Source organism: Oryx dammah, unplaced genomic scaffold, assembly GCF_014754425.2.
Source record: "Oryx dammah isolate SB20612 unplaced genomic scaffold, SCBI_Odam_1.1 HiC_scaffold_28, whole genome shotgun sequence".
Taxonomy (NCBI): Eukaryota; Metazoa; Chordata; class Mammalia; order Artiodactyla; family Bovidae; genus Oryx; species Oryx dammah.
This window is the reverse complement of record NW_024070212.1, coordinates 18,473,624-18,489,337: the sequence shown is the minus strand read 5'-3', so window position 1 is coordinate 18,489,337 and position 15,714 is coordinate 18,473,624. Positions and strand designations below refer to the sequence as shown.

The 15,714-nt window shown below is 39.4% G+C and overlaps 1 protein-coding gene across 5 annotated transcripts in view; it reads right to left on the bottom strand.

The window, feature by feature from the left end:
* The window catches only part of POGZ (pogo transposable element derived with ZNF domain), a 47,547-nt gene that overhangs the window by 30,984 nt on the left and 849 nt on the right, over positions 1–15,714 (bottom strand). Inside the window, exon 1 of one of the 5 annotated variants that reach the window (XM_040230685.1) lies at positions 240–545. The exons of the other annotated variants lie outside the window; for them this stretch is intronic. The gene's annotated coding sequence lies outside the window, so the exon portion shown is untranslated. Of the gene's footprint in view, positions 1–239; positions 546–15,714 lie in introns of those variants that run through there. 5 annotated transcript variants of the gene reach the window in all.

Below are 15,714 nucleotides of genomic sequence, written 5' to 3'. Positions count from 1 at the left end.
GCAAATTATTTAATAATTACGGTTGTAAAAATTTAAGCTATAATACTCAAGGTTGGGATTAGGGTGAGGTGAACTTTGTAAGTGGAGGGTCAGACCTTTTTTATTTACAATTACTACTTCGCTCATTATGAATTCTTTTGCACGAATACTGAGTTTTTAAAAATGATACATTTGCCATTTGAGGAAAGCATCCTAGGAACTTGTTTGGAAAACCAAGAACTTTTGAAGAAAGCACTAACCATTCTGTGTCTAGACTGCTGTTCTACTGATCCTGGACTTGAGGTACAACATTTCCAGTCTCCAGCCAACTCTGCTTGCTTCAGACTGGCCCCCACAATCCTAACTGGCAAGAGCCAGTTCCTGAGTATCACCCTGTGGCTACTGTTCTGAATTCAGTGCTCTTTGTGTACTGACAGACTCCTTGGTTTGTCACATGTCTGAAGTCAAGGGGAGGTTCTGTCAGCAACCAAGGACCTCTCTGCTCAGTCCTGAATAGAATTTCCTCTAAGTACCTGGCTTATCCCTGAATTTGTGCTACCAAATCCATGTGGTGGTTGTTTAATCACTAAGCTGTGTCCAACTTTTGCAACCCCATGGGCTGTAGCCCGCCAAGCTCCTCTGTCCATGGGATTTCCAAGGCAAGAATACTGGAGTGGGTTGCCATTTCCTTCTCCAGGGGATCTTCCCGACCCAGATATCGAATCCCAGTCTCTTGTATTTAGCAGGCTGATTCTTTACCACTGAGCCACCAGGGAAGTCTGTACCTATCTAATATCTAAAATATACTTAAAGGCAGTTATAAAATATAAATATACCAACTCTATAAAGGTATATAATTATACCATTCCCTAGATTTTTCTCTAATTAATATATATTGTACAATTTTAAACACACTGCATCCTTAAAGTTGTCTGCCCATTTACCTTTATTTCAAAAATCTGAACAAAGGCCCAGGATACACTTAAGTTCTGTGGTGAAATTTAAATGTAAATAAAATAAAAATAATAGCATAAAAATGATATATAAAATACGATTTATCTTGATTACTGAGCCTTTTTGTACTCAAGATAAGGGCCATACTCTAATTTCAACCTCTGTGCATGCGTGCATGCTCAGTCCTTGACTCTTTGCGATCCCATGAACTGGGCACCACCTGGGAATTCCAACCTTAAACTCCACCAAGATTTTGGGAAGTCAGCCTTTAATTTGAAAACGCTTGAACTACATTCTTCTTTTAAAATAAAGCCTGCCTATTTGCAATGCAAATGAACAGCTCTTATTATTATGCTGCCCTCCGATGTTAGTTGAATGAAGGTCAGGTTTTTTGCCTTGGAATGGGAGTAGCGCTACCGCCCAAAGTTCAAACAAAGCTTTTACTGCAAGAGCTCTCAGTGCCTCCATAGCTCAGAATTTTTTCCACCACACCCCTAAGGCAAAACAAACAAAACCACCAATTTAACCATTGTGTTAGGGCCACACAATTTGATAGTTTGCAAGATGCCCAACAGATGGCGTTGTTTACTTGAAAATTTAAAATATTCCATAGCTAGAAAAGGGCCCATTTTAACGAGTAAAGTGCTTTACCTGATTCTAAGTGGTCTCTAATATTCTAATTATTTATGTTTTCTCAAATGAAAACCATAAAGGAGAGATGCTATGAGTAAGGTAAGAAAAAGCTCTAAGGTATCAACTTAAATTCCCTTGTTATTTAGTTGCTAAGTCGCATCTTGACTTGAGATTCCATGGATTGCAGCCCACCGGGCTCCTCTATCTGTGGGATTTTCCAGGCAAGAATGCTGGAAGGGGTTGCCATTTCCTTCTCCAGTAAATCTTCTTAGTTTTTCATTTAATTTACATATACAAAAGACAATGCTGGCCATAAACTGAATTAAAAAGAAGCCAAATCCATATCACAGGCCTTCTTTGAGTTAAGACTACACAACACACTTTTGTATTTTCCAGTCTAGTTCCACTGAAAGAGATAACATTCTAAACAACTGTTTTCTAACTACTTAATTGTGGTTTTCAGTGTCATGACTATGGATATTTTAATAGCATATCCAAAGGCTAGTCTTTTACCTCAACTACTTATAGCATCTTAAGAGACTGAGTTCATGTTTTGTCAAACAATGAAGATTAATAAAAACAAAGAAAGTTTCCTCCACCTCACAGTCAAATTATGTTATTTCCACCATGAAGAAGGTATTCTAAGAAACAAAGAGTGGAAAAGGCAGCTGTGAAAAGATGGAAAGAAGGACATTTATATCCTAATTACTTTTTACCAAGTGAGAAAAAATAACTCCCTAGGGTATATGCTCTGCCAAGACAACCAATGTAAATTAAAGGGTTCAAGATGGAAAAGAAAGTTCAACTCAGAATATATTTTTCAAGATTTTTACAATGTGAAAGATGGAGTTAACCAACAAGGCGTATCAACTCAGAAAAATAAATCTACTGACTGAACATATTTTATGACTTACACCCAAAACATCTCAGAAAGACACTGAAATCAAGTTTTTCAAACAGTTCTCAATTCTGATCGAGACTCTGTATCCGAGACTGGGATCATTCCTTTCATTTCACCATCTATAGCTCAGGGTCAAAAAATTAACTCTGCTGAAAAGATGGGCCATGCCAAAATAGCTATTAACCTGAATTAAATTCCTTGTAAACTTTAAAAATGAAAAATGCAAATTTAGTACCCTTCTATAGTTTTCCAGCTATCAAAAAGGAATTTTCATTAATACAATGAAGTGCTATATTTAATATCTCCACCAAGATGCTCACGAAACACGATTCTCTGATTCATGAGAATACAGTCAAGTGATCGATGGCATATAGTTACCTTTCAACTATTTTTGAACAAAGACAAGAATTACTATATATGTAGTACTAAAATGCAAAAACTTTTCCAAACGATCAGTCTACTTGTGTTTAACTTCTCTACACACTAAACCTTCAGCTTAATTTCTCACAAGGAAAAAAAATCTGTAAATTTTCCCTATTATTTTGCTATAAAGGATAAGTGTACTCATAGGCTTGGCATATATTTCACACTAAAAAACAAAATTATATTCAAGTTGAAACATTTTCATTTCTCCTGAAAAAGTGCCAGGTAAAAATGTGAATTTTGGAAATTAAAGGCCAGCATGTAGGGAACACCATACTCCATCAAGAGGAAAACCTGGACAGGCAGTAAATTTGAGGATCACACTGTAGCCAGTAAAGGAGCAAACCCACATCAATACCCTAGGAATTCCTTTTCTGCTGTTCTTAAAATAAGATATAAACTTTAATTATATACAAGAGTAGGGAACTCACTGGCAGTCCACTGGTGAGGCCTCTGCTTTGACTATAGGGGGCCCAGGTTCAATCCTTGATTGGGGCAAACACACACACACACACACGAGTAGACATATATCCATAACCCAGCTTTAAACATTATCAACCAGGCTTTCCTGGTGGTCCAGTGGTTAAGAATCCATCTTGCTATACTGGGGACACTGGTTCAATTCCTGGTCCAGGAAGATCCTGCATGCCCCGAAGCAACTAAGCCCATGAGCCCTAACTAACGGCTCTCACACTCCACAACAAAACAAGCTACCACAATGAGAAGTCTGCACACCACAACTAGGGAGTAGCCCCTGCTTGCTGCAACTAGAGAAAGCCTGTGCACAGCAAAGAAGACCCAGCACAGCTAAAAAATAATTTTTAGAAGTATCAACCAACCTTATTTCATGTATGCCCTCTTTACTTCATATTATTTTGAAACTAATTCCTAATATCCCATTCCTAAATATTTTTTGTGTTATATGTGCTCAGTCATGTCCAACTCTTTTTGACTGTAGCTGTCCCCTGTCCATGGAATTTTCCAGGCAAGAATACTGGAATGGGTTGCCATTTCCTACTCAAGGCAATCTTCCTGACCCAAGGATTGAGCCCGTGTCTCCAGGAGTGGCACCTGAATTCTTTACCACTGCGCCACCTGAAATATATTATGTATCTCTAAAAGGTAAGGACTTGAAAGATCATGTATATATTAAAAAAAAAATCACAGAGAATTCCTTAGCAGTCCAGTGATTAGGATCTGGCGCTTTCACTACCAGGGCAGGATTTGACCCTTGGCTGGGGAACTAAGATCCCACAAGCCCCTCAGCTAAGTTAAAAACTAATCAAATAAACAAATCATAGTACCATTAACATGGAGAAGGCGATGGCACCCCACTCCAGTACTCTTGCCTGGAAAATCCCATGGATGGAGGAGCCTGGTGGGCTGCAGCCCACAGGGTCGCTAAGAGTCATACACGACTGAGCGACTTCCCTTTCACTTTTCACTTTCATGCATTGGAGAAGGAAATAGCAACCCACTCCAGTGTTCTTGCCTGCAGAATCCCAGGGACAGGGGAGCCTGGTGGGGTCACACAGAGTTGGACATGACTGAAGTGACTTAGCAACAGCAACAGTACCATTAACATGCCTAAAAAATTTATAGGCAACACTGAAATCTCAAATTCTCTCAAATACCATAGTTTTTCTTTTTAAGATTTATTTATTTTTGGTTGCACTGGGTCTTCACTGCTGCATGTGGGCTTTCTCTAGTTGAGGCTGCCGCTGCTGAGTCGCTTCAGTCGTGTCCGACTCTGTGCGACCCGAGACGGCAGCCCACCAGGCTCCCCTGTCCCTGGGATTCTCCAGGCAAGAACACTGGAGTGGGATGCCATTTCCTTCTCCAGTGCATGAAAGTGAGAACTGAAAGTGAAATCACTCAGTCGTGTCCGACTCAGCAACCCCATGGACTGCAGCCTGCCAGGCTCCTCTGTCCATGGGATTTTCCAGGCAAGAGTACTGGAGTGGGGTGCCACTGCCTTCTCCGAACAGGGGCTACTCTTGGTTGCAGTGTGTGCTTCTCATTGCGGTGGCTTCTCTTGTCCTAGAGCATGGACCCAAGGTGCGTGGGCTCAGTAGTTGTATTACATGAGTTTAGTTGCTCTTTGGCATATGGGATCATGCTGGATCAGGGATCGAACACCCCTGAACTGGCAGGCAGATTCTTGACCACTGGGGAAGCCTCTCAAATACCGTTATTGAAGTATGATTTACAATGTTGTATTAGTTTCAGGTGTATAGCAAAAGGATTCAGTTATACACGTTCATATATCCATTCTTTTTCAGATTCTTTCCCCTATCGGTTATTACGGAATACTGAGTACAGTTTGCTGTGCTATACAGCAGGTCCTTGTTGATTATTTTATACACAGTCATGTGTATATGTTAATCCCGAACTCCTGATTCATCCCTCCCTCCACCTTTCCCCTTTGGTAACCATACATTTGCTTTTTTCTCTCTCGTGAAATTATTTATTTGGTTGCTCTGCATCTTCACTGCAGTGTGCTCCCTTCTGCCAGTTGAGGAGAGGAGGGGCTACTCCGGTTTAGGTGTGCAGGCGTCTCATTGTGGTGGCTTCTCTTGTTACGGAAGACAGGCTCATAGAACCCCACGGCTCAGTAACTGTGGGGCACAGGCTTAGTTCTTCTGTGACACGTGGAATCTTCTCAAACCAGGGATCAAACCGGTGTCCTCTGCATCGGGTAGATTCTTACCCACTGTATCACCAAAGAAGTTCATAAATTTGTTTTTGAAGTCTGTGAGCCTGTTTCTGTTTTGTAAAGAAGCCCATTTGTATCCTTTTTTAAGATTCCATGCATAAGTGATATTCTGTATTTTTCTTTCTCTGTCTGACTTCACTCGGTATTATAACCTTCAGGTCTATGTATGTTGCAGCAAATGGCATTATCTCAGTCCTTTTTATGGTTGAGTAGTATTCCATTGTACACATGTACCACATCTTATTTACGTCTCTGTTGATAAGACATTTAGGTTGCTTCCATGTCTTCATTAAATATCATATTTCTTAAAGTTTGCTTCGATTTGGAGTCAAATAAGGTCTACATATTATGATTATTTGATAGATTTCTTAGGTCTCTTAATTTCTAGGTCTTGATTAGCTGGATCTACAGGAGTGATTAGATATAAGTTTAACATTCCCCTCTCCCCCAGCAAGACTACTCTTAAGGGCAGGATTTTCTTCCATCTGGAACCCTCCCATTCAGGCTCAATGCCTAGATATAGTCATTCTAAATCTATAATTTCCTTTTCATTTGTTAACTGAAACACTCTGATTAAAAAAAACAAGAACATATCTACTATCTGGTTACCGAGTGGTGCAGTTCATATAGAAGTCTTGATTCTTTCCATCTTGCTTCTCTTTATTTACCAGTTTTCAAAATAATAATGTTTCACTAGCATTTCTTCAAAATGACCAATAAGCTTGTTCGTAAACTATTATTATATCACATTACAGATTTAATCATTTGATGGGCTGTGATGAACAGCAGTTAACCTTATTGATATTCAAAGTGTCCTATTTTGCTCACTGGAACTTCTCAATCAGCTCCTGAGTTCTTTTGACCCAGTGCTTAGGAGTGTTTGACAAAATTATGGCTATGGGATAAAAAAAAAGTTCCAGGCTCATCTCATACATTCCTGCCCCATATCAAGAATCATCCATTTTCCCAAGGAACCCTGATTCCTTCTGTTACAGAATGATATTCCAAGATCAGAGTCTAGATGCTAGGGGTTTTTCTGCTCATTTTAAACATAAAATTATTTCCACATTAATCCCCAACTCTTGGTCAGCTACCTTCAATTTGCTTCTGTGTCATTTGGAAAAAAAAAAAAATTCCACATCTACAAATAATCCTTGTCTTAGAACCTTAAAATTCTGTTTTCTCCTGAGATTGAGATGTTTCAATCTTTTAAACTTATATTTATTAATTCTCAGTACTTTCACTCTTTTCCAAACCTTTCCCTTCCCCTTCACAAGATGCTAACATCATTTTCCTTACTGGTAGAATTCACATCTAGTTAAAAAAAAGTTTTTTTAAGAAGAATCAAAGAGGACACAACATACAGATTTTAATCAGTCCTTTAGCAAGTAACTTTTTTCTTTTAGTCTGCCTTCATTACCTTAACACAATCATCTAGGTTTTGTGGAATTTTTAAGCAGTTTATTTTTTATCACTGAGTAGAAGCTGAAACTCCAGTACTTTGGCCACCTCATGCGAAGAGTTGACGCATTGGAAAAGACTTTGATGCTGGGAGGGATTGGGGGCAGGAGGAGAAGGGGACGACAGAAGATGAGATGGCCGAATGGCATCACTGACTCAATGGACGTTGAGTCTGAGTGCACTCTGGGAGTTGGTGATGGACAAGGAGGCCTGGTGTGCTGCAATTCATGGGGTCACAAAGAGTCAGACACGACTGAGCGACTGAACTGAACTGAGTGCTTCATTTATAGAGAAGCCATCATTTGTTTATCCATCCACATGTTGGCAGACAGTTGTTTTCAATTTTCAGGTTATTATGAATAAATCTGACATTTGGGCACAAGTCTCTGTATTACATATATTTTCATTCTTTTGGATAAGTATCTGAGAGGAACTTGGTCAGACGGTAAGCCTATGTCTGGCCACTTTTCCAAACACTAGGATAAGTAGCGTCTGACTTTCCCAATTTACAAGTCCTGCAGAGATGGCCTTGTTATTTATTAATTTATAGTCTATGCTACAGGGCATATGGGATCTTAGCTCCCAGACTAGAGAGTGAACCCTGAATTAGGAGCACAGATTCCTCACTGATGGACCACCAGGGAAGTCTCTGCAACTTACTTTATAATGTGAAGTTGTTTCGCTCCTACGACCCTTGAAGTTTCGGGCTCTTAGCTGATATGCTGGAACAACAGGAACATTCATATTTAACTAACATATAAGATAATTCAATTTAACATTCTTCCCTTAACTACCAGAAATATTTGAGTGGGCAGGAACCATGTCTTTCTTATTAAACTGAAAAAACTGACCTACGATGTGTCAGCTTCAGGTGTACAGCAAAGTGATTCGTTATACCTGTATATGTTCTTTTTCAGATTCTTTTCCCTTACAGGTACTGAAATAATGAATACAGTTCTCAGCAACTATTTAAAAGACTGTCTTTTCGTGAATGCCAAGATATAAACAGATCACTCCAGAGAATTTTAAACAAAACTTTTAAGTACTCCTAACACAAACTTTATCCACAACACATAGCTAATAAGGTTCTTTTTCAAGCAAACTGGGAGGTGGGAAGGGGATGAAATAAAGCAAAGACCTATACTTGACTTACAAACAAAGAGCTGCTTTCTACCTTCAATAAAATTTCCAACAGAGCTAAAAAAATGTCATCATATTCCAGTGTTCTTCAACATACAGTAAAAACAGTCCAAACTGTGCCACGTATCTACAAAAGGTAACTGTTCAACAGCTGCACATAGATTATATAAAAGGAAATCTAGATCATTAAGGAATCTATATATGCCAATGGCTTTTATCCAACTCATAACATTCAAACAGGGATAATCTGCCCCCAGAAGACATTTGGCAATGTCTGGAGACACTTTTGGTATTCATACTAGCGGTGGGGCTGGGCAAGGGTGCTACTGGCATCTGTCTAGAACAAGTGCCCAGGGGTGCTATTACACATCCTACAATGCACGGGATAGCCAGGGACTTACCAGGCCCAAAATGTTAACAGTGCCAAGATTGAGAAGCCCTGATCAAACTGAATCCATGTTCTGAAGCAGAAATTAAAAAAAAAAAAAAATCATCTCACATTCTATGCATAAAGAACTCATTTTTCTTTTAAACTGAAGTACAGCTGTGTTCAGTTCAGTTGCTTAGTCGTGTCCAACTCTTTGTGACTCCATGGACTTCAGCACACCAGGCTTCCCTGTCAATCACCAACTCCCAGAGCTTACTTGAACTCATGTCCATTGAGTCAGTGATGCCATCCACCCATTTCATCCTCGTTGTCCCCTTCTCCTCCCACCTTCAATCTTTCCCAGCAATTCTTCAAAGAATCCCAGCGGATTCTTTACTAGCTGAGCCACAAGGGAAGCCCATAGTTGATTTACTTTATGTTAATTTTCTCATTTCTTTTAACAATAATTTATCCTTTCTGCAACAGAAAAGATGAGCACAAGATTCCCATGAATTGTTCAAATGGTTACACCTTACACAATAAAAATATTTTTATAAAGCTCATATAAATCTAGTTTTGTTTCACCCTATAATTATCTGCCCATGAAAGAGCTTGTTCCTAAGTACATCATTTCTCCTTAGAAAACTTCAGCACAGCACCATGACATTAGTTCTCTAAATTTATGGTTACTATCAGTAATCTCCATTATCAGTATTAACTGTGGTAAATAATCCTTGTGAAAATAATTTACGAAAGTCCCCAAATCTCCATTTTGAAAATTTCTGGTTTTGACCTCTTGACTATTCTATTCCTCTATGGGTTGCTTTTGCTAAATATATCAATTGTTCTTGCCTCTTTAACTTTCAGATCATTTTCTCAGAGGGTGGCGAACCAAAATAACACGATGCAAACTTATTACTATGGTCTTTCTCAAAGTCTTATTGTGCTTGAACTCAAAATTACAGAAGTAGCTCTATATCTCAAAGCCAAAGGTTATGACAATAATAAATTTAAATAGAAAAATGTGAGCCGATAATCCAAACTCTACCTGTCATCAGCTGTTCTTTTGTTAGAACAACAACAACAACAAAAAACAAATAAAAGCTATTAACAACAATATGTAACCTGAATCAAATCTAGCACTTAAATTTAACTTTCAGTTTTTAGGAAGTATAGCAATAGAATAAGTAGTACCACAGGGAAATAATTGAGATAAATCCAAAAGTGGGACATTTTAAAACAAAATAATCAGACAAATGCAGAAAACAGAATACTTTATAAAACTGCTAACACACTAAAAATGTCAAGCACACACTCACAATTACACACATGCACACACACGGAGAAGACTAAACCAGACTGAAAGAAACTAAAGAGATATAACAAAATGCAACATGTGAAACCACTGGATTCTGGCTCATAAAAAAGGTATAAATGACATATTGGGGACAACTGGAACATTTAAAAATAGACTAGACATAAGATTATGTTTGAGAATTTTACTTTTCTTAGACAGGAGAGCAATATTAGTTATGTAGGAGAACGTATTTAATCTTAGCAAATGCATGAAATGTTCAGTGCAAGTATCATGACTTTCAGGTGGGTCAACAAATACGTATTTTGGTGTTTTCTTACAGACATCAAATATGCCAGCATGTTAAAAATCACTCAGTCTAGCTGGAGTGTTCATTGTAGATTCTCCTTGTATTCCTTCACCTTTTTTTACATGCATGAAATTTTCTTGAATAAGGTCTGAGAATCTAATGCAAAATATGGTGGCTACAGTTGATAACACTGTATAACTGAGAGTCACTAAAAGAATAGAACTTAAATGTTCACACATACACAACCTAAGTATGTGAGGTGATGGGTGTGTTAACTGAATGGGGGAATAGTTTCACAATATTTATGTATGAAATTACCACGATGTACACTTTAATATCATACAATTTTATGTCAGTTACACCTCAATAAAGCTGAAATTTAAAAAAAAAGAAAAAGAAAAAAACAGGGAAAACTACCTAATCATCTTTTGGTTGTGATATTTTATACCTCTATATTCTGCCATTTCCTTTTTGCTTAAATCAAACTGGTAGCCTTGTGGGTTGAATTTTCTGTTTACCTCTTTTCATTTCTAGGAGTAATTTTCACATAGATTATATATACATATTTCTTAATATATTGCACAATAATTAAATAATCCTAGAAAAAATAAAACTAAGTTGGGGTATACAGATTACCAAGGAGGTACTGCAAGACGAGATCAACACTGCCATCTTCCATTAATCAAGACATCTTGATCATCTGACATCTTGGTAACTATTTGGTTTATCTGTTCTGTGGTAATAATCTCACTGGTAACATGACTTCTGTGTACTCAGTACATTTTACTCAACACTGCAACTATCACAGGACTACTAGCGATTTTAAGTCTTTGGCATTCATCTTTCACCATAAGATGGGTGTACCAGATACATACCTTTCTAGGGAGGACTGAACTGTTACCTTAAATGCTGGCAAATATGGTCCTATAAAATCAGCTAATGAGTAAAAACCTATAGAACTGAAAAGCAAGATACAAAGAGACTACGCAATCTTATTTAAAAGTAGCAAAAAGAACCCCTCAGTTACAACTGTCAGTATACTTCTGAGGTATTTAATGGGCAGAAAGGTTTACCTATCTTCATCTCAAATAAGATTAAGAAAACATCTGTTTTCTACCAAAATTCTCCAGACAGATTTGGCTTTTGAAGCTCTGGATTCCTATGTCTGATTCTTTTATAGTGCTAAAGTTCCAGGAATGAAGAATTCAGTACCTAACATTTTCAATTCACTGCTAGTGCATACCCACCCATAAATCAAGATAAAAAGAACATGTGGAACAGAAAAAATGTTTTAAAAACAAAAAATTTAGAACACTACTCTCTCTTGCTCCTGGGTGAGAAATAAACAATAGTAATCCTCAAAACAATTTGCATTTGTATTCAAGTTGAAGGCAAAAGGAGAAGGCGGGGGAAGCAGAGGATGAGATGGTTAGATAGCTTCACTGACTTAATGGACATGTATTTGAGCAAACTCCACAAGACAGTGAAGGACAGCAGAGTCTGGCGTGCTGCAGTCTATGGGGTCACAAAGAATCCGGACACAACTTAGTGGCTGAAAACAACAAACGTCAAGTTACCTCAATTTTTTCCTTTAAAAGGGATTAATTCCAGAGAATCTATAGGGCTGAATACTTAGTATGACTACAAAACAAATTATTGTTGAACTTGTAGTAAGCAGCTTTTATTTACCCAGTCTATCACTCACAGGAACTATTGTAGAACCCCACATATAACTTTCACAATGGGTTCTTAAATACTCTTAATAATCTGTCTAATATTCCTAAGCATAAAATACTTCCCACTTATCTGGCAGCAAACTTCCTATTAAGAAGAATCCATATATATTCATTATAAGCTCTCTACTGAACAACTGAAGTGAGCAGTTAAGTTTCCTATTTTTAAAGAATTCAATATTCAGTTTCTCTCCCAAGAAAAGTTCTTCATTGACATGCCTGTTGTCTAAATTCCATTTATACTCAATTTAACTCTGCCAAAGCTAGCAAAATGTTATTTCCTTCTCCTCTCCTCCCGAGTTACATATAAAAATGTTTTTGTGGATATGGTTTATTATCACAAACCACACTGCCAAAGAATCTATCAAAGTCTTATCATACTGATACTATGACAAAGACACCACCAGTTCTAGGATTTGCAATTTAAATCAGAAATCTCCACTTACAACAAAAAGACATATATGGAGAAAAAAGACGAAACATCATTTGGAATAATTTTATTTTACTGTCATATAATACCAGGCATTACTATGCACTTTACATTCATTACCACAATGAATTCTATGTCCTAAATAATACACTTTATGTTGCTGCTGCTAAGTCGCTTCAGTTGTGTCTGACTGTGCAATCCCACAGACGGCAGCCCACCAGGCTTCCCCATCCCTGGGATTCTCCAGGCAAGAACACTGGAGTGGGCTGCCATTTCCTTCTCCAATACGTGAAAGTGAAGTCGCTCAGTCGTGTCTGACTCCTAGCGACCCCATGTATTGCAGCCTAGTAGGCTCCTCCATCCATTGGATTTGCCAGGCAAGAGTACTGGAGTGGGGTGCCACTGCCTTCTCCTAATACACTTTATAGATGAGGTCAAATGAGGTTTAGAGAGTTTAAGTAACTTGCCCAAGGTTACAGCTGGTCTGGTATATTTACTAAGCTTTTTTGCTCTGCAATTCTCTTCCAATTCACTGCCTCTTCCACTATTAACTCCAACTAACATTTCTGAATTCTCCAGAAGTTTCTAAATGGGAGACAGATTTGGATGATCTCAGGAGTAGAGGATAGGACAGACCCAGTTACTGGTCTCAGAACCCCTTCACATTCTTAAAATTATTAAATATCTTAAACAGCTTTTATTAATGTGGAAAAGATCTTTTGATATTTACTTTAGAAATTAAAATGTAAAAAATTTAAATATTTATCGGTACAATAAAAAAACAACAAACCCATTACATGATAACATAGTTAAAAATACATTAAAAATTTTCAATTAAAAATGACTATTTTTCCCCAAACAGTGAAATGATGTTGTTTTACATTTTCGGAAATCTTTCATGTCTAGGTTAATAGAAGGCAGTTTGATTCTCAAAGCTGCTTCTGCCTTCAGTCTGCTGTTCTATGTTGGTTGTTTGGTTATGCATATAATGAAGATCTGCTGTCACACAGACAGAAAAAGGGAAAAGCATTCTAAAACCTTTTCAGATAGTTTTGTGTATTGAGACAGTACTAAAACTAGACAAATAATAGTTTCTTAAACAATAGTTGGATATTGGAATCTGAACCCCTCCTGATGAAAGTTATGTTAAACTCCATCAGTGTATGTTGAATTTTGAAGATGACTCACTGTGACCTGGGTTATGCAAAAGTCATTTGAAAATACAGATTTACTGAATTATGCCTATCTTCCCAATGTTGACACATTTCACCATAAAATGTTTGAAAAATCAGTCATTAACAATGACTTGCAAGGAAAGTCTTTTAAGTACCAGAAGTTGTTAAACTTGATATCAAATTTTTAAAAATTCTAATTTTCACTCAAATTTTTATCGCTGAGAATACTGTCAATTGTTTTCCTTGAAGTGACAAGCTCACTTCATTTGCTTTCCAGAAAACATCGGCAAACACTCAAGCGTGAAAACCTGTAGTTTGTCAGTCGTTCTTTCCAAGTAAATGCTGGTCCAGGAAACAAGCAACTCGCCGCTAAATCTCACAAGTGCCTTTCCTTATGACGAAGATTCACCTCAGTAGGCAGTATCAGTGGCTTATGCGCATTTCCCATTTGGTCACGGATTCTTACAAATTAAAAATACGTGTACCGAAGGGTTGAAATTTAATGGTTATTTTTACTGCTTCATCAAAGACATTTTCAAGTAAGTATGGTAGTTGTTTCCCACAGTAGTTTTTATCAAGTGTTGCCTTTGGACCATCAGCGCAAATGCCAGTGAAAAAGCTAACCAGGGTCTCAGTATTATTTTGAAAACAGTTACCACCTCGTAGCTCTCCTGAGAGGGCTTGAGGGGAACCCCAGGAATGAACAGGCCACATTTGGGGAATTGCTTTTCCAGATTTTACCACTGGTTCAAGGTGCGGTGGACACAAAATCATGTTTATCCCAAGAGACTCTATTCTGTCAGTTCCCTTGAGATACTTCCGCATGGCTGGTATATTACAACCATAATATACAAAGGGGAGGAAATCAAGGGCATAGACTGCCACTTAATTGTTCGAAGATGATAGTTTGAGCACCTTCATGCTAGAACCGTAACTCTTAATATGGTGGTTACCTTAATCTGTCTCACCTGAAGGACTGCAGATTAAAAGCGAAGAGACGTATACCCCCCTCAGCATCCCATCCAAATAAGCTTGGAGCTGAGGTATCCCGCAAACAGCACTTTTAGCGACTTGTAAGGTAGTTTTTATGCATCCTGAAGTTAAGACCGATGGTGCTAAGTAGTTCAAACTCAGAATCCAAATCCCAGAGCCAAAAGCAACGGGTCTCAAAATTTAACGTCATTTGCCAAGAAGCAGCCCTCCGCCCCCGCCGTTTCCCTTCATCTAGATGGAAAAATTCCTTTGAAAGTCAAATTGCACGTCTGTGGGGTTTTGCGAGGTGGGAGGTGTCTAAAGGAGTGTAGAGGGCTGGGCCACAGTCTGCAATAGAATGACGGCTCTTCCGAGACCAGGACACCTGTATCTCAGTTTCCATCTCGAAAAAGAAATTTGGACTAAATGTCTTACAAGACTCCTTCCAGCTCTACCTTTTTCTGAGGTAAAAATGTCCTACACAAGCAGAGAAACGTCCAGTATTATTAACAGTTAGAAGGAATCCCGCGTCTGCCGGTAGAGAAAGCAGGACAACTTGCGAAAGCAGAAAAAGCAGGTGGATGAACGATATCCCTCCTTTTCAGAAGGTGCTAAGAATCTAGAAAAAATAGTCCCTGGGATAAACATGGCGCCCACCGCGGCAGGATATAACCATACGAAAATAAGCTTTTTCCGCCCCATCCCATTTTATAAATCACGGCGCCATCCCGAAGAAATTTTAGAGCCAGGGGAGGAGACTTTGTAAACTAACTGCAGCGCACTAAGGCTACGGCTGTACTACAGGCGGGATTACATAACACAAGGGAGCGGCTAAGCAATCACTCATTTTCCTCCCCGCGCTCAAAAAGAGCGCCCCACTAGTTCCCCGGCGGGGGTGGCGGGGGAGGGCCGAGCACCACCCCCAGCCCCGGGAGACGTCGGCCCGCCGGCCTCCCCGGCGCGGCCTCGCCCCCTCGCCCGCCCCTCCCGCCGCGCCTCGCCGTCTCGCCACCGCCCGCGCCTCCGCCCCTTCCCCAGCGGGCCGCCGCCCGCACCCGCGCCCGCCCACTCCTCCGAGACGCCTCGCGCCGGGTGTGCGTGTGGACGTCGGGTGTGTGCGGGACCGTGGGGCGCGAGTGCGCGCGCGCGCCGCGGCGGGCGCCGGGGGGCGGGGGCGGCCGGCAGGCAGAGAGGGGCCTCCCCGACCCGGCCCGCCGCGCGGCTCC